This window comes from Papio anubis, chromosome 19 (genome assembly GCF_008728515.1).
Source record: "Papio anubis isolate 15944 chromosome 19, Panubis1.0, whole genome shotgun sequence".
Taxonomy (NCBI): domain Eukaryota; kingdom Metazoa; phylum Chordata; class Mammalia; order Primates; family Cercopithecidae; genus Papio; species Papio anubis.
Window position 1 is genome coordinate 16440038 of NC_044994.1, and position 20265 is coordinate 16460302.

The window sequence follows — 20265 nt, forward strand, 5'->3', positions numbered from 1 at the left end:
AATAAAACTAGAAATCAATGACACGAGGAATTTTGGAAACTATACAAAGAAATGGAAATTAAACAATATGCTCCTGAATGACCAGTGGGTCAATGAAGAAATTAAGAAGGAAATTGAAAAATTTCTTGAAACAAATGATAAGAGAAACACAACACACCAAAACCTATAAGATACGGCAAAAGCAGTTCTAAGAGAGAAATTTACAGCTCTAAGTGCCTACATCAAAAAAAAAAAAAAGGAAAACTTCAAACAGATAACCTAACAATTCATTTTAAAGAACTAGAAAAGCAAGAGCAAAACAAATCAGTTGAAGAAATAATAAATCAGTAGAATAAATCAACAGAAGAAATAATAAAGATCAGAGCAGAAATAAATGAAACTGAAGTGAGGAAAATACAAAAGATCAATGAAACAAAAAGATGGTTTTTTGAAAAGACAAACAAAATTGACAAACCTTTAGCCAGACTAACAAAGAAAAAAAGGAAGAAAACCTAAATAAATAAAATCAGGGATGAAAAAGGAAACATTACAACGGATATCACAGAAATCCAAAGGATCATTAGTGGCTACTATGAGCAACTACATGCCAATAAATTGGAAAATCTAGAGGAAACGGATAAATTCTTAGACACATACAACCTATACCAAGATTGAACCATGAAGAAATTGAAAACCTGAATAGATCAATAACAAGTATTGAGATAGAAGCCATAACAAAAAGTTTCCCAGTAAAGAAAAGCCTGGGACCTGAAGGCTTCACTGCTGAATTCTACCAAACATTTAAAGGAGAACTAATATCAATCGTACTGAAACTATTCCACAAAATAGAGAAGGGAATACTTCCAAACTCATTGCATTACAGCCGTGAAAGGAAAACAAATCTTGGGGCCCCCAAATTACTAAGCTAAGGGGAAAAGTCAAGCTGGGAACTGCTTAGGGCCAGCCTGCCTCCCACTCTATTCAAAGTGTCCCCTCTCCTCACTAAGATAAATGCATCATTGATTGTCTCCTTTGGAGAGGCTAATCGGAAACTCAAAAGAATGAAACTATTTGTTTCTTATCTACCTATGACCTGGAAGCCTCTTGCCTCCTTCCAGTCTTTCCACCTTTCCAGACCCAACCAATGTTCATCTTACATATGTTGATTGATGTCTCACGTCTCCCTAAAATCTATAAAACCAAACTGTGCTCTGACCACCCTCAGCCACATGTTGTCAGAACTTCCTGAAGCTGTGTCATGGGTGCGCATCCTCAACCTTGGCAAAATAAACTTTCTAAATTTTTTTTTTTTTTGGAGATGGAGTCTCACTCCTTCACCCAGACTGGAGCGCAGTGGTGCGCTCTCTGCTCACTGCAACCTCTGCCTCCCAAGTAGTTGGGAGTGATTCCCCAACTCCCCAAGCAGTTGGGTTCAAGTGATTCTCCTGCCTCAGCCTCCCAAGTAGTTGGGATTACAGGCGTGAGCCACCACACCTGGCTGATTTTTGTATTTTTAGTAGAGACGGGGTTTCGCCATGTTGACCAGGATGGTCTCGAACTCCTGGCCTCAAGCGATCCACCCGCCTCAGCCTCTCAAAGTGCTGAGATTACAGGCGTGAGCTATCATGCCTGGTAAAACTTTCTAAATTAACTGAGACCTGTCACAGATTTTTGAGTCCACATGTTGATACCAAAACCAAAGACACATCACAGGAAGAAAGCTACAGGCCAATATTCATTCTCTGATGAATACTGATGCCTAAATCCTTGACAAAATACTAGCAAACTGAATTCAACAATATGTTAAAAAGATCATTCATTATAAACAAGTGGGATTTATCCCAGGGATGCAAGGATGGTGCAACATATGCAAATCAATCAATGTGATACATCATGTCAACAGAACTGATGAAAAAAAAATATGACTATTTTAACTGACGCTGAAAATGTATTTGATAAAATTCAACATCCGTTTATGACAAAGACCCTCAAATAACTGGGTATAGAAGGAACATTCTTCAACATAATAAAAGCCATGACAGACCCACAGCTAGTATCATACTAAATGAGGAAAAACTGAAAGACTTTCCTTTAAGATATGGAACACAACAAATGTTCACTTTCACCACTATTATACAACATAGTACTGTTAGTACTAGCTACAGCAGACAATAGAAAGAAATAAAGCGCATCCAAATTGGAAAGGAAGAAGTCAAATTATCCTTGTTTGCAGATGATATGAGCCTTTATTTAGAAAAACCTAGAAACTACACTAAAAAACTATTACAGCTGATAAATTCAGTAAAGTTACAGGATACAAGATCAACATACAAATATCAGTAGCATTTCTACATGCCAAACATGAATATCTGAAAAAGAAATTTAAAAAGCAATCCCATTTACAATAGCCACACATAAAATTAAATACCTAGGAATTAAGTTAACCGAAGAAGTGAAGGATCCCCATGGTGAAAACTACAAAATGCAGATGAAAGAAACTGAAGAGGATGCCAAAAAAAAAAAAAAAGAAAGACATTCCATGTTCATGGACTGGGAAAATGAATACTGTTAAAATGTCCATACTATTCAAAGCAATCTACAGATTCAATGCTTTCCCTACCAAAATGCCAATGACATTCTTCACAGAAATAGAAAAAAACAATTCTAGAATTTACGTGGAACCACAGAAGACCCAAAACAGCCAAAAGTATCCCGAGCAAAAAGAACTGGAGGAATCATATTACCTGACTTCAAATTATAGTACAGAGCTACAGTAACCAAAACAGCATGGTACTGGCATAAAAACAGACACACAGACAAATGGAACAGAATACAGAACCCAGGAACACATTCTCACACTCAACAGTGAACTAATTTTCAGCATAGGTACCAAGAACATACATTGGAGAAAAGACAGTCTCTTCAATAAGTGGTACTGGAAAAACTGGATATTCATCTGCAAAAGAAAGAAAATAGACCCCTATCTCTTCCCATATACAAAAATCAAATCAAGATGGATTAAGGACTTAAATTTAAGACCTCAGACTATGAAACTACTACAAGGAAACACTGGAGAAACTCTCCAGGACATTGGTCTGGGCAAAGATTTCTTAGTAATACCCCACAAGCACAGACAACCAAAGGAAAAATGGACAAATGGAAACACATCAAGTTAAAAAGCTTCTGCACAGCAAAGGATACAATCCACAAAGTGAAGAGACAACCCACAAAATCATAAAAAACATTTGCAAACTACCCATCTGACAAGGGATGAACACCCAGAATATATAAGGAGCTCAAACAACTCTACAGGAAAAAAAATCTAATAATGCTATTAAAACATGAGCCAAAGATTTGAATAGATATTTCTCAAAAGAAGACATACAAATGGAAAACAGGCATATGAAAAGGTGCTCAACATCACCGATTAGAGAAATGCAAATCAAACTACGATGAGGTATCATCTCATCCCAGTTAAAATGGCTTATCTCTAAAAGATAGGCCGTTACAAATGCTGGCGAGGATGTGGAGAAAGGGGAACACTGTTGGTGAGAATGTAAATTAGTACAACCACTATGAAGAACTGTTTGGAGGTTTCTGAAAAAAACAAACATAAAGCTACCCCATACGACCCAGCAATCCCACTGCTAGATATAGTCCCCCAAAAAAGGAAAAGCAGTATACAGAAGAGATATCTGCACTCCCATGTTTGCTGTGGCACTGTTCACAGTAGCCAAGATTTGGAAGCAACCTACGTGTCCATCAACAGATGGATAAACAAAAGGTGGTACTTACACGCAATGGAGTACTATTCAGTCATAAAAAAAGAACAAGATCCTATCATTTGCAACAACATGGATGGAACTGGATGCTGTCTAATATTATGTTAAGTGAAATAAGCCAGGCAGAGAAAGATGAACATTGCATGTTCTCACTTATTTGTGGGAATTACAAATCAAAACAATTGAATACATGGAGATAGAGAGGAGAAGGCTGGTTACCAGAGGTTGAGAAGGGTGGTGGGGCAGGGTGGGGGAAATGTGGAGATGGTTAATGGATACAAAAGAAAAAAAATAGAAAGAATGAATAATACCTGATATTTGATAGCACAACAGGGTGACTATAGTCAAAATAATTTAATTGAACACTTTACAACTGGATTGTTTGTAACACAAAGGATAAAAGCTTGAGGGAATGGCATCCCATTTTCCATGTGATTATTACACATTGTATGCCTACATCAAAATATCTCATGTATCCCTTATATACACCTGCTATGTCCTCACAAAAATTAAAAATTAAAAAAGAACAGAATGCTAAATTGCCTCATAGTGGTAGATATTAAATATAGTTCCAACATATTTTAATGTAATAAATCAGTGTAAGCTATATAAAAATAGTAAAATTCTAAATCCACCTACTTGCTAAAATTCTGTAATTTTTTAAAGCCTATTTTTAAAATTACATCTTTTTAACTCTGCATTAAATATTTGTGCACAACTGTATCTTAGTGCCTGGAATGGTCCCTGGAACGTGCTCTACTTTATCAGGATTTCCGAGGATGAACAAGGCCGGTGCCTTGTGACAGAGACTGCTAATTTCTCCCAATAGCTCTTTCTCCCCTTCGTCATTAGTTAAGAGTCCCAAGTTTTACCTTTTGCCCTCCAGCTAAAAGACCATATTTCTCCATCTCTCTGTCAGCTATAGACATATGACTACTTTCTGGCCAAGAAGAATGGAAATACTGTGCACAGGATAGTAGATCTAATCAAAGGGAAGAGTATACCCCTTTTTCTGCACCTTCCTCCTTCCTGCTGTCTAAAATTTGACAGTAGGAACAGCCCTTAACACCTGAAACTGCCATACAGGCCCAGACTGCCCGCCTCTCATTTTCTTTACAGTGAAAGAAATATAAATCTCTAATTTAGAATAATGTTATGGGGTTTGGGGTTTTTTGCTTGTTAGATGGTAATACACTGATACATGTAATGTTTTTATAAAGCACCACAGACTATTCTAATATGACTTTTGGATAAAAAGTAATTTAGAGAAATTTCAGTTTAGTTTAAAAAAAAAAAAAAAAACACCAAAAGCACAAACAACAAAAATGTAAAACTTTGATGCATAAAGGAACACTATCAACAAAGTAAAAAGACAACCTAAGAAATGGAAGGAAGTATTTGCAAATCCTATATCTAACAAGGGTCTAGTATCTAGAATATATACACAATTACGTAAAGAACTCTATGCTTGGCGATAAGATGACAAACAATCCAATTAAAAATGGGCAAAGAACTCAGACATTTCTCCAAAAAAGACAGCCAGTAGGCACGTGAAAAAATGAGCTCAACAGGTGAATGCAAATCATAATCACAATGAGATACCACTTCACACCTACTAGAACGGCTACAATTTTTAAAAAAGAAAATAAGTTTTCACAAGAATGTGGGGAAAGTAGAACTTTGCATATTGCTGATGGGAATGTAAAATGTCAGCCATTGTGGAAAATAGTATGGTGGTTCTCTAAAATGTTAAACGTAGAACCACCATATAACCCAGGAATCCTACTCTTAGGTATATACCCAAAAGAATTGAATACAAATGCTCAAATACTTGCAAAAACATTCACAGCATTACTATTTGCAACAGCCAAAAGGTAGAAACAGCCCAAATGCCCATAAATGGATGTACAAATACAACGTGATATATACATACCATACTTCTTAGCCATCAAAGGCAAAGTGCTTATACATGCTACAATGCGCATGAACCTCGAAAACATTAGGCTAAGGGAGAAAGCCAGACACAGAAGCTCACATATTGTATAATTCCATTTACATGAAAAGTTCAAAACGGGCAAATCCATAGAGAAGAAGCAGATTCATGGTTTTCAGGGACTGGGGATGGGGTACCAGACGGACAGGGAGTGTTTAATGGGTACAGGGTTCCTTTTGGAATGACAAAAATGTTTTGGAAGAAGACAGAGGTGATAAATGCACACTGTGAATGTACTAATGCCATTCACTGAATTGTATGCTCAAAAGAGCGAATTTTATGTTATGTGAATTCTATCTCATTTTTTCCCAAAGTTTAAAAGAACTCAAAAAAAAAAAAAAGACAAATATGCATTTATCATATGACCTGGCCATTCCGCTAGGTATTTACATAAGAAAAATAAAAGCTTAGGTCCACACACTTGTATATACAAATATTCATAGCTTTATTTGTAATACCCTCAAACTGGAAACAACCTAAATATCCATCAACACATGAATGGATAAACTGTGGTACAGCCACAAAATGGAATATTATTTAGCAATAAAAAGGAGTTACCTATTGATATATTCAACAACATGGATGAACCTAAAAATAACTATGCTGAGTTAAAGAAGCCAGAGCCCACCCCCAAAAGTACATACAATATGATTCCATTACTACAAAATTTTAGAAAATTCCTGCCAATGTTTAGTGATAAAAAGCTGATCAATACTTGTTTGTGGACAGGGGTGGAAGAAAGAATAAGGGGTATTACAAAGAGGCAGTAGGAACTTTTGGAAGGAATAGAAGTATTCCTTATCTTGATTGTGGTGACAGCTTCTTTAGGGCAAGCACATGTCAAAACTCATTCAGTAACAGTTTAAATACATGGCGTTTATTGTACATCAATTATACCTCAATAAAGCTATAAAAAAATGACAGCATTTAGCAATAGGAAGGACATAGTAAAAGGACCAATCATATATTTGACAGTGGAAGTTAAAACAATAATACGTTTCATATGCAGCCTTAAAAACATTTTTGGGCTGGACACGACGGTTCACACCTGTGATCCCAGCACTCTGGGAGACTGAGACAGGCAGATTACTTGAGCCCAGGAGTTTGAGACCAGCCTGGGCAACCGGGAAAAACCCTGTCTCTACAAAAAATACAAAAATGAGCTGGGTATGGTGGCGTATGCCTGTGGTTCCTGCTATGAGGAAGGCTGAGTTGGGACAAACACCTGACCCAGGGAAGTTGAGGTTGCAGTGAGCTGAGATCTCTGCAGTGAGCCGAGATCGTGCCACTGCACTCCAGCCTGAGCGACACAGCAAGACCTCGTCTCAAAAAATGTAAAAAAAAAAAAAAAAAAATTCAAAGAATAGGTGTTTTTCAAAGCAAAATATTCACTCTGATATTACTGAAAATGATGTAAGATATTAAAGAGCAATGTGCATTGTATTTGTGTTTGCACACTCATATGAATAAGCTAAGACACACCAAAATCCTGCTGGTGGTTCCTGGGACCTGGTTTTCATATTCTTCTCTATAAGCTCTAAAATAGCTTTCTGTATACTCCTGTATATCTTCCATATATATCTCATAATTCTATAATTAGCAAAATAGTTTAAAATATGCCTACTTAGGAACTGATAGTTGCATCATCAAATTTTGCATCGATTGGCAATGCATCAGATGTAAAACGATGTTTGCAAGGTCCTCTTAGACACTGCAGAACATATGACTTTCTCAGACGTCTGGTATGGGAGCCCAATCTGAGAATTTAAGCACACTCCTGTCTCGTCATGGTTGCAAAGCTTCAACCTAAAAATAGCTTACTCTTACATAATCACTCGCCACAGATTTGTATATTTTACATATCCTCAAAATAAAGAGGCTTTTTGTTGTTTTGTTTTGTTTTGTTTTGTTTTTTTAAGATACGCCACCAGAGGTAAATAATCATGTTTGAAAGCAGGGAAGTTTAATCATAATCTAAACACATCTTGTTTTCAGAAGTTATTCAGGAGCTCTGCAATTGATAGTTTTGCTGACGAAAATAACCAGAAACAGTTATATGTAACAGAAGTAACACCATAGCAATTAATTGTTTAAATAAACTTTATTTGATTTACATACAATACCTTTAAGTGTATGATTCAGTAAGCTTTTACAAATATATATGCCATGTAAACTAGCACCACATCAAGATACAGGACATTTCCATTACCTCTCTCCCCCAAGTTCTCACGTGCCCCTTTCATGGTCACTCTCCCCCTTCTCTCCACCCCCTGCCCAGGCCACCACTGCTCTGACTTCAATAACCATGGTTTAGGTTTGTCTGTTTTTGAACTTCAGATAAATGGAATCATGTAGGATGTGTACTCTTTTGCATCTGGCTTTTTTTTTATTAGTATAATGTTCTTCAGGTTCATCCATGTTGTTGCAACTATAAGCAGTTCTTTCGTTTTTACGAAGGACTATTCCACTGCACATTTATTTCATGATTTCCAGCTCCGCTTTTTACATGCCTTCAGCTCTGTCTCTGAAAATAGCTTCCTGTCTATGGTAAACATTGTTAAGCCCAGAAAGACAATCACTTTGCTTTTTTAGAATTTTGATATTTTATTCTGTTTTGACAAGAGTTTTCACGGTTCTCAAACCGAGGTAAAAAACTTAAATGTGCTGGAATGACAACTTAGGAGGTTATATGTCTATCTGAAGAAAACACTGCAAATATGTGAAAGCAGTGCTTCCCAAGGTTTGTCAGTATGTATGTTTACTTTACACCAGGTGCTATGCTAACTATGTGGTGTACTAGTTCATATGATCCTCCCCACCCACAATCTTGTGAGGTTTGCCACTGAACAACACACTTAAAAACGGTTACGATGGTAAACCATATGTATATTTTACCAAAACAGAAAAAAATTAAAACTTTTTCCTCCAAATATTGGACTAAAATATATAGTTAGGATGACTCATATTAACGCACCAGGAAAACCCCAAAACACTCCCATTGCAATATTTGCCATGTATTTTTACTTGGGTCCTTGACATTATCTATAACAAAGTCATTATCAAAATGTATCTATTCTTGACATAAAATAAAACCATAGCATAAGGTAAAAATATATTCCCAACATTTTTTTTGAAACGGAGTCACATTCTGTCGCCGAGGCTGGAGTGCAGTGGCGCGACCTCAGCTCACTGCAACCTCCGCCTCCTGGGTTCAAGCAATTCTCCTGCCTCAGCCTCCCAAGTAGCTGAGATTACAGGAGCGCATCACTGCACTCGGCTAATTTTTTTGTATTTTTAGTAGCAAAAAATTTCACCATGTTGGCCAGGCTGGTCTCGAACTCCTGACCTCAAGCTATCCACCCACCTCCGCCTCCCAAAGTGCTGGGATTACAGGCATGAGCCACCACATCCGGCCTATTCCTAACATTTTAGCAACTATTTACTTAATACTACTTGCAGAAAAAAAAAATCCCTAAATGTAATCAGCATATATGAATGCACCCTGCGACACAACCATATTCAATTAATTCACAAGAGAATGTTGTAATCTAGTGATTGCCAAACTGTGAGACTACGAAAATACAATACAGTTCCCAATAGGGACTGACGCAGGACCCACCAGTGATGAAGGCTACGCAGAAACTGTGGATGAACCACAAATCAGGCTTTGAATTCTCTTAAGGCCAAAACAGAAAGAGAAATACAATCAATTATGCCCTTTTAATTGTCCACCAGGAAAAAAAAACCACCAACTGTTCCTTGGAGAAAACAAACTCCCTCTTTGCCCTTAGCTCTAATTTCTCATCCAGGATTACATAAAGAGTATTAGTGGGCAAAATAATCATGTCATTAAGGCTAATATTTTTTGAAATGCCCTTCAACAAAAATTGAGGAAAAATTCTAACTTACAATTCAGTGAGGGCCATTTTTCTGAAAAATCAAGAAAACATAGTCCAGGCTATAGCATTCTGACAGTCCAGTTTAACATTAAGATAAGGAATCTTAAGAAATACACTACTTCTATATTTTCCCAAAATGCGACTTCTACCAAGCAAAATCTTCACAAAAAGATGGACAGCAATTTCCTGTTGAGAACCTGGAACACAGGTATTCCGTGCAAAATCGGAAGACATTTCAATACTCTTGGCCATCTGCTTATCTTATTTCTAAATATGGCATCCTTTGGTCAAATTGAGAAAGTAGCTTATATAGATGGCCACATCCGCTTGGGCTGTCTGAAGAATTTTCCCAGTTCTAGACGTGTATGATATAGTTGGGCTGTTCTTCGGCATTAAATTTGGAGGTAGAATCCTGGGTTGAACTCTAAGTTTTGTCCGCTCCTAGCTACATAAGCTTGGGCAAGTAACTGACACTCTCCCCTCCTGGCCCTAGGCTCTGCTGTAAAATAAAGAGCAGATCCCTTTCAAACTGTTCTATGGAGGTGCTGCAGTGGATGAACAGGTGCTTTTACTTTCATTGGTCTTCTATAACTGGCACCCACATCTGCCTCCAGTGCCAATAAAACATTTGAAGACCACCAGACCAGATGTTCTACAATCCAAGACTGATTCTGTGACTTTCGGATTTTAAACAACTAATCCTTAACATTACTAATAAAAATAAATAAAATATTCAAAATTAAATAATTTCTAACACAAGTAAGAAATTTTGGCTGGGCACGGTGGTTCACCCCTGTAATCCCAGCACTTTGGGAGGCCGAGGTGGATGGATCACCTGAGGTCCAGAGTTCGTCACCAGCCTGGCCAACATGGCGAAACCCCATCTCTACTAAAAATACAAAAACTAGCTGGGCGTGGTGGTGCATGTCAGTAGTCTCAACTACTTGGGAGGCTGAGGCAGGAGAATCGCTTGAACCCAGGAGGCGGAGGTCTATGTGAGCCGAGATCATGTCACTGCACTCCAGCCTGGGTGACAGAGTGATACTCCATCTTAAAAAAAAAAAAAAAAGAAAGAAAGAAAGAAAAGAAAAAAAAGAAAACGAAAAAGAAATTTTCTAACAATTATACTCACAAATCATCTCTAATCCAGCTGTTCAGAATCCAGAAAAACAACAACAAAAAAAAAATCCCCCACAGAAAATATTATTATAAGTGAGGGCTAATTTCCCAAGTAAACCCAAAAAAGTCCAGTGTCCTGAATGTAGCAAATAATTAAGCAAAAGAACAGGTGATGCCACCACAGCATAGCATGTAGCATGTTGTCACCAGAGCATAGCATCTCCCCTGCCACTGTGTGTAACAGCGTGTCCATGTCTGCAGCCTGGGCGGTTCTGAGCTCCCCTCTCCCAGGGCAAAGACATCCCTGCATCTCTCTGGACCACTGAGCACAACACCACGCTTCTGGTTATTCCCATCACCACCTACTGCTTCCCATCGGGCTTTCTCTCATCCAACACACCATACCACAAACCAGTTTTGCTCCCTTTCTCTCCCTAACTTGTGCACAAGTTCCTTTTAAGATATTTTTGTCAGAATAAAACATGGAAACTGACGGGTTTCCCCTTATTGCATCTGAATGTCACAGCAACCTGTGATGTAAAAAGAAAGGGTCTGTGTTAACGACTCCGTGTTACACAAAAGAACGTGAGCCTTGGAGTAAGTTGCCCAGAGTCAAAGAGCAAGAAAAGGGTCCCTGTTAGTGAAACCTGTGCCTGGGGAACCTACATAATAGCAGGTTTGAGTTCTATCATTCATGCCTTCTTCCCTGGCTTTCCCCGCACTCTCCCTGGCTCTGTCTTCAGCTGGTCTGTGTAAAGAAGAACACAGATCATGAGGTAAACAACGGTGAACCTTTGAGCATCTAAAGAAAACCAGACACAGGTTATCCTGGCTTGTTCCTCTTTGGTGTTGGGGCCAAGGTTCTGAGAAGAAGGAAAGGGGGAAATGAGTACGTTGAGCAGACGGTGGAAAAATCCTCAAAGTGTAGGACAGAGAAATCAAGGGAGAAAGGAAACAGGTGGAAAAGGAAACAAGGGAAGGAGGGTCATTCTTCTACCACTCAAGAATAGAAAAGAAAGTATGAGGGGAAAAGAGGAAGAAGGTGAGCAGTAGGTGAGGAAAGGAAACAGAAATGCCAAGCAGTGGAAACAGGACGAGGTGGTTCACAGAAAAAACTCGGCAGCCGTCCAAACCTTCTGTACATTTTAGGTGTTTTAAATGTTAGGGGTATACTACCTAGACTCCATTCAAAAGCGCTCTTCAGGCGGGAAAGATGGAGGCTACAAAAATACATTATTAGAGTCTAAAAAATAAACCAACGGCTAAAGCTAACAGTCATACATTCACAAAATTACAAAATACTAGAATCACAAAATATACAACTAGAAATCCAGAAAGGAAAAATTTTGAATTATCCACATTCAAAAGACAGAGGATAATAAATTGTTCTAAAGAAAAAAATAAAACTCAAACTGACACAGATAATTGTAAAATTTAATTATAAAAAAGATGCAATAGATAAGAAACTGAAGACCATTCATTGAAAAGTAATCAAAAAAAGCTTTAATGCGACTTATAGGGAGGGACTGAGATTCATTTGAAAAGAAATTTCTTTGGTGATATCCAAGTCAGTATTAGAAAAAAGAAAATGGAAAAAGTTTAAGAAAGATATATATTACAGATCCAACCTAAGTGAAAAAAAAATGAAAGAAAATTATGAATATCTTTATAATACATTTCAAAATTTAAAAGAATTCCTAAAAATATATAGCTTGTCAAAACTGACCCAAAAAGAAAAACTAAAATAATCCTAGAAACATTAAATATATGTAGTTAGTAGTTAAAAGAAAACTTTACAAAAAGATAAGGTGGTTTTATAAGAAATTTCTAAATCTTCAAGGAACAGATCATTTCAATTTTATACAAAACAGCAAAAGAAGGAATACTCCTAAACTCACTTTATGATGTCAGTATATATTAAACCCTGATGAGGACAGAACAAAAAAAGAAAATTACAGGTCAATCTCACTTATAAACAGACATACTAAAATAGATACTAAAATCCAAAGGAAACCAAATTGAGAAGAATGTTAAAGATATACATCATAACCAAATTAGGTTTATTCCAAGTATATAAGGATGGCTGGCTTGGCATTGGAAAAAGTCCAAATATGTCATTTACCAGCTTAGCAAATTTAAAAAACCATACCACCCTTTTAATAGACACCAAAGAACATCTGATAAAACTCAACATCCTTTAATGATAAAAAAAAAATTTCAACAATATATGAAAGGAAACTCTTTAATTCTGGTAAATGGTATTTGTTAAATACCATTCTTAACAGTGAATCATTAGAAGTTAAGAGGTATGCCTTTTTGGTTTTTTTTTTAATCAAGGATGAACATGAATTCCTACCATCTCAGCTTCTATGCAACATTGCCCTGAAGGCCCTAGCCAATAAATTAAGAATTACGAAAAGAAATGAAAGGCATAAGAACTGAAAAAAAGGAATAAAATTACAATAATCCACAGATTATGAATGTCTACAAAGTCTATCTTCATCATTTGTTTCCTCACCTCCCTCACATTTACTCCTTTGCACGCTGCAATCTGGTTTCTTATGTCAAGCTTCCTTTGTTTTTTTGTTTATTTTTTATTTTTGAGACAGGGTCTCACTCCGTCACCCAGGTTGGAATGCAGTGGTGCAATCTCGGCTCACTGCAACCTCCCCTTCCCAGGTCCAAGTGATCTTCCTACCTCAGCCTCCCAAGTAGCCGGGACCACAGGTGCCCACCACCATACTCAGCTAATTTTTTATATTTTTTTGGGAGAGACGGGGTTTCGCTATGCTGCCGAGGCTGGTCTCAAATTCCTGGGCTCAGGGGATCCACCTGCTTCAGCCGCCCAAATTGCTGGGATTACATGTGTGAGCCACCGCACCTGGCCCTATATGAAGCTTCTAAAACTTCTGTCATCAAAGATTTCAATGACCAGCCACCAAGGCACACATACACCTATATAACAAATCTGCATGTTCTGCACGTGTATCCCTTTTTTTTGGTCTTGGTTTTTTAAGAATTAAAAAAAAAAAAAGATTTCAACGACCACCTGGCTACCAAATACAATGGACATACTTCATTTCTTACCTGTTCTCTGGGTGGCTTGCCTTCCTTGATCTCCCCTGTTCTAGAGTTCCTCCTGCCTCTCTGGCCACCTTTTCTCAGTCATCTCCACTGGCTCCCTTTCTTTCACTTGTCTTTTAAGTATCAGTATTCAATCTTTCGATTTCAAACTTGTTCAAGCGCCTTCTCCTAGGTGATATTATTCGTTCCTTTGACCTCAATGACCATGTTTACTTAGGTGACTTCCAATGTTAATGATTCCCAAATTTTTATCAAACACCTAAGGGCAACCTTACTTGACTATTAGCATGTCCAAAAGGCAACTCATCTTTCCACATTCCCTCAATTCCCTACCTCAATCACCTTCTATACAGTGTGACTTGTGCCATAAACCTGGGTGTCACTTAAAGTTCCACCTTCATTCCCCACATTCCCTGCAGTACCAGCTCCGATTCATGTTGTTTGTTTCTGAAGCATTTCTGCTCTGCATCCCCCTTTCCTTCTCCACAGTCACTAACTTGGTTCAGTCCCTGATTACCTCTGCTGAGTTCCTGCACCTGGTCGTCCTGTTTGCAGGCCTGTGTTCCTCTCTAATCCTTCTCATAAGGAGCAAATCTCATTAAATCTGATTAAAATCTTTCAGTGACTAACTGCCCAAGATAAGTTTCGAACTCTATAAGCATACGTTACAAAGTCCTTCAAAAGCACCCTGCTTCTATCTTTTAGACTGGACTTTATTCTTTCCCCTCATTCCAGTCTTAATGAACGATTTGCTAAAATTTACCCTCTTCTATTGTTTCCGGGTATGTTGCACCTTCTGTAAGAATTTATTTCATCACCTGATGCCCGTATAAGTCAGATGACTAAACAGATTTTAGTCATCTAGTTTTACGAAGACAGACTGGTCTAGCAGTCTCTTATAAGGTAAACAATCCATAAATATTTATCAAATGACTCAAAAAAAGGTCACAGAAAGTAACAGACATCAAATCCTCAATGGACCATTATAAAAACGTATAGGGGTTACACCCTTAAGACTCTGAAGTTAAAATGAAAGGAAAATTATGTCTGCCTATATAACTCATGCAAAATTCATCAGCGTACAAGCCAGGCACTGCATTCTATATTAGGAATATGGTATGGAATAAGACAAATACAGTCACATGCAGATTACAGTCTTGGTACCATTGTGAGATACAAAAACTTATCAGGCTAGATCCTGAGTCACATCAAGCATAATAAGCCTAACACACACACACACACACACACTATGCTAATTAAAACCTTATGCATTTTGTTCAGAAAGTCCCCAAAAGTTATCACAATGAAATCCAGCTTCAGTTTACATAAACTTCATTTTATTTATAACTTATGTCCTAGCTGCTTCCAAAATTAATTTACAGCTGTATCTCTGGACTATATATTAAAATAAACTGAAAATTTTAGGAATATATGTTGAATAATGTGGACTGAATAACAATTCTAAATTTCTATTTTTTAGAGGAATTAAAATATTTCTTATAATCCTCAGAAAGCTGATAAACAGTCATATATTTGAGTGCCAGAAGTAGTAAGTTTAGCCAACCTTTTTATAAAGAATGTAAATGATAAATGCCAAAAACTGTACATGGAGCTTAGATTATGATGTTGTATAAATATTTTCTCAGTTATGCACAATATTTAAACATGCTCATACTATTTATAAACTACCTTGAATATTAGTAAGACCTTTGCTTTAATATGGAACACCTAACCGGCTTTTTTACTTCCCCCGCATTATGCAGGGCTCACAACTGGGGGCAAAGAAATTGTATGAGTCACTTTCACTGTCAATACAATCTCCTAAATTTAACCTTTAAAGCGTTTCTAAAGAGGGGAGACTAGAGTCCAGAAATTATATTCAGGCTGATCCAAGTTCCTTTAAAACCCCAGTCTGGCAAAAGTAGCCTTGGGACAAGAGGCTGAAATAGCTCCCTGGTCTTATGTTCAGATTAAATATCCACTAAACAGAAATTGAGTTACCTTGCCAAAGACATCAGCTTAGGGGCTAAAAATCAAATTTGACTTGGAGGGGAGATTAACTTCGGTGTGTCCTCAAAATGGAAAGAAAGTTTACATTTAGACACCCCCCACCTCGCCCTGTATTCCAGCCTACACATTATTCCACCAACACACATTTCAAGCATTTTTCTCCCTCAAAAAAGATTTCTGCTAAGCAATGCCTTAATTCAGTCTTTGAACCTAATTAAAATTAAGAAACTTTTAATAGCCTTAATAACTCAGAAAAGCTGTACTAAGCTCTTCCCTGGCATCTTCCTCTCCTTACCCTCTCTCCAAACCCAGAAAAATCCAGCACAACAGAAAGCACAAAACAACTAGCCACATGCTCTGAACGCTAGGAAACGTGATTCCCCACTGGTTTAGGCTACAAAGAAAGCCGATGAGTAATCAAAAATCCTTCATCAAAACATTAAAGTTAAAAGCCACCTCCCCATTCCCCAACACAAATAGAATTTCCCTTTCTCTCCTTAATCCGCTCATGCACTTCTCGTATTCTTGGAATTTCAGCGGCCTCTGAGCAGCGGATGGTAAGTTCATCTCAATGTCAGCCCGAGCAGAGCCACGCGAAAAATCACTAACTTGGAAGGTTATTTAGGACAATAATGTCTTTCACTGTCTTACTCCTCCCACTCCAGCCCTTCTTGACCTAATACCGATATTCAGCTGAAAAACACATCAGTCCACGGGCTTTTTCCCCAGGGGCTCTTCCTGCAGGATCCCGCACTGGGAAGAATAGGGTCTCCCGGCTGGTGCGCCCCTCCCCACGCGCCCGCGGCTGCACCCCACTCTGCACACACACGTCCAACTATTCTTGGATCTACTCACATCCCTGGATCAAGTCTGGCCGCCCTCCCCGCTCCCTCCCCCGGCGTCCTCCGTGGCCCCAGGCTGCCCCGCAAAGCCACCGAGCTGCAAATACACCCACCTACCTGGGCCAGATCCGAGGACCCCGGCTGGCGCGCTCCACCCTGCGCTCCTCGCAAGCTCCAGCGTGAATGCGCCCGGCCTGCTCCACCTCCTCCCCTCCAGTCGAGCCGAGCCGAGCCGATCCGGGAGGCGCGACCCAGGGCGGCCCGCAAGGTCTCCCTAAGTCACCTTCCCGCAGCCCGCCCCTGGCTCCGGCCGGGCAGCAGCGCCCGCCTTCCCCAGCGAGGTCGGGCAGAGGCGTTGCCCGCCAGCGGCACAGGACTCCCGCGCCGCGCCGCGCCCGCCCGGGCTGCGGAGGTCCGCGCTACCCCCCGGCCGCCGCTGGCTCGGCCGCAGACCCGCCCTCCGAGGCTCGCAGAGAGTGCGCGGGCGGGCGGCGGCAAGGCCTGCGGCGGGCGGCTCTCTGCGCGCTGCGGCCGCGTCCGGGCCGCTCCTCCCCTTCCCCAGTGCCGCTGGCGGGCGGAGGCGCAGGTAGGGACCGCCGGGGAAGCCGAGAGGTCGGGAACTGCTCCTTGGGCTCTGCGTGAGCGCCGCGCCGAGGCGCCTGCGAGGTCCTAGAGCGGCTGTGCGCTCGGCCCTCTCCTGGAGACACCGGCCCTGGCAACTTTTTTTTTTTTTTTTTTTTTTTTTTTTTTTTTTTTTTTTGTTTGCCAGCCCGCCCCTCGGGAGACTCTGGAAAGCAAAGGAATCTTCTCTCCAGTCCTGCCTGTCACTTACTCAGGCTTATGCTGATGCGTTCGCGTTTACCGTTCCAAAACCAAAGACTGAAAGGCAGTCTTCACATATTTATTGTTTATACCCTAGTTGGGACACTGAGCAACAAGGAAAACAACGGTATTAATCCTACTACCGTGAAATCTACTTAGGTAAAATTATTCCAGCCAGGCTTGAAGGGCAAAGGTTCAGAGGACAGGAAAACCCACCACCCAAATACCACACTTAAGTGGGATGTTCGGGTTAATGAAATTTATGGTTAACTGTAACACTCTGATGGAGGGAAAAAAATATTTTTGTTTCAACATGTTTCAAACCTTTCACCTTACTAAAGTATATAAATCTGTCCTCATACTTTAGTGAGTTCAGAGTAAAAATGAACAAAATTAAATATTTCTTGCACAAGATCCTAGGTACTTTAAGTCCCATTGTAATCGGTGGTAGGCTGTAATTGCACTACAGACCTAGAATGTGTTAAAGACCATTCCAGGCCATGCTGGGAAAATTGGGAATGAATGTCAGTGAGGTTTCATGGCACCTTTGTTTTCATTTATTATTTATTTATGTATTTATTTATTTTGGCGACAGAGTCTTGCTCTGTCGCCCAGGCTGGAGTGCAGTGGCACAATCTCAGCTCACTGCAACCTCCACCTCCTGGGTTCAAGTGATTCTCATGCCTCAGCTTCCTGAGTAGCTGAGATTACAGGCCCGCGCCACCACGCCCAGCTAACTTTTTGTATTTTTAGTAGAGACGGGGGGTTTGCTATGCTGGTCATGCTGGTCTCCAACTCCTGGCATCAAGTGATCCACCTGCCCCGGCCTCCCAAAGTGCTGGGATAACAGGTTCGTGAGCCACCACGCCCAGCCTCATGGCAGCTTTAAAAAGTCAGTTTATTTCTTTTTCTTTTCTCACTTGAAATAATAACAGTTACTGTATTTGGAAAAATCACATACGGAAAGAGGAGTTCCTGCTACAGAATCTCTCCCTACGCCCTGAAAATTAGAGAATAAACTCAGTTTATAAAAGTAGTGCTACGTAGCAAAACAATGAACAACTAATTACCTTCTTGTTTTAAAAGGCAATCTACATGGGCCCTAAATGTGTCAGGTACTGTACTGAAGCACCTCACATAAAATAACACATATATGCGCTCAATTTCAGATGTGGAAACAGAATTCCTAAACATATATTCATTTGTTCAAGGTTGAGGTAGCAGAGTTTAGATCCAGATTGGTCTGATCCCAAAGCCTGAATCTTTTCCTTTGTACATTCATTATTCATTCATTCGAATATTTATTCACCATCTACCACATGCCAAGTACCATGCTACAAAAATAACTAAGATACAGTTGCTTCCTTAGGGAGCTCCAGTTTGTGAATATATAATGATACAATGTGATAAATGCTATGACAGCCAGAAACTCATGGAGCAGCAGGGACACCTCACCTAGTTTTAAAGGGTGGAGCCTCGATGAGGAAATGGTTACAGTCATCCAACAGAGCAACCTTGAGAATTTATCTCACAGAACAGCAATGGGGAACAGTATGCTGGAGTCGGGGAAGGCAGAGCAAAGGGAGATAGGCAACCAAGACATAAAAAAATCACACTGGGCTGGGTGCGGTGGCTCACACCTATAATCCCAGCACATTGAGAGGCTGAGACAGGCAGATTGCTTGAGGTCAGGAGTTCTAGACCAGCCTGGCCAACATGGTGAAACCCTGTCTCTACTAAAATACAAAAATTAGCTGGGTGTGGTGGTGTGTGCCTGTAATCCCAGCTACTCGGGGGGCTGAGGCAGGAGAATTGCTGAAACCCAGGAGGCAGAGGTTGCAGTGAGCCAAGATTGTGCCACTGCACTCCAGCCTGGGCAACAGAGCAAGACTCCTTCTTAAAAAAAAAAAAAAAAAATTAGGCCGGGCGCGGTGGCTCAAGCCTGTAATCCCAGCACTTTGGGAGGCCGAGACGGGCAGATCACGAGGTCAGGAGATCGAGACCATCCTGGCTAACACGGTGAAACCCCGTCTCTACTAAAAAATACAAAAAACTAGCCGGGCGAGGTGGCGGGCGCCTGTAGTCCCAGCTACTCGGGAGGCTGAGGCAGGAGAATGGCGGGAACCCGGGAGGCGGAGCTTGCAGTGAGCTGAGATCCGGCCACAGCACTCCAGCCTGGGCGATAGAGCGAGACTCCGTCTCAGAAAAAAAAAAAAAAAAAAAAAAAATTGACAGGACTTGAATCAAGATAGGGAGGAAGGAGGAGGATGAACCAAAGCCAGTTCCCATGATCCTGGCCTGAATTACTGAATGGGTGGTGCAAGTCTATGAGTTGAATGGATAACTCAGTTTAAGACACATTGGTTTTGAAATGCTTCTGATGTAAGCATATGTAAATGTTCAAAAGGCAGCTGGATATACTAGATCACAACTCAGGAGAAGTCTGAAATGGAGACATCTGAGTCCTCAGGAAATTCTAGTTAAAGGAGTGGGTGAGATCATCCAGGGAGAATGTGAAGAGTAAGAAGGTCACTCACAGAAACCTAGGGAATACTAACATTTAATACATAGGCAGATGAAAAATGCTTTGGAAGGTGACTGAGGCCAGGTGTGGTGGCTCATGCCTGTAATCATAGCACTTTGGGAGGCCAAGGCGGGTGTATCACTTCGGGTCAGGAGTTTGAGACCAGCGTGGTTAACATGGTGAAACCCCATCTCTACTAAAATACAAAAAA

At 40.0% G+C, this 20265-nt stretch overlaps 1 protein-coding gene across 11 annotated transcripts in view; it reads right to left on the reverse strand.

The window, feature by feature from the left end:
• The window catches only part of OSBPL1A (oxysterol binding protein like 1A), a 247289-nt gene that overhangs the window by 93873 nt on the left and 133151 nt on the right, over window positions 1-20265 (reverse strand). The window contains exon 1 of one of the 11 annotated variants that reach the window (XM_017951635.2): window positions 16826-17419. The exons of 9 other annotated variants lie outside the window; for them this stretch is intronic. The gene's annotated coding sequence lies outside the window, so the exon portion shown is untranslated. Of the gene's footprint in view, window positions 1-13859; window positions 15342-16825; window positions 17420-20265 lie in introns of those variants that run through there. One more of the 11 variants, XM_017951636.3, reaches the window with a different exon arrangement.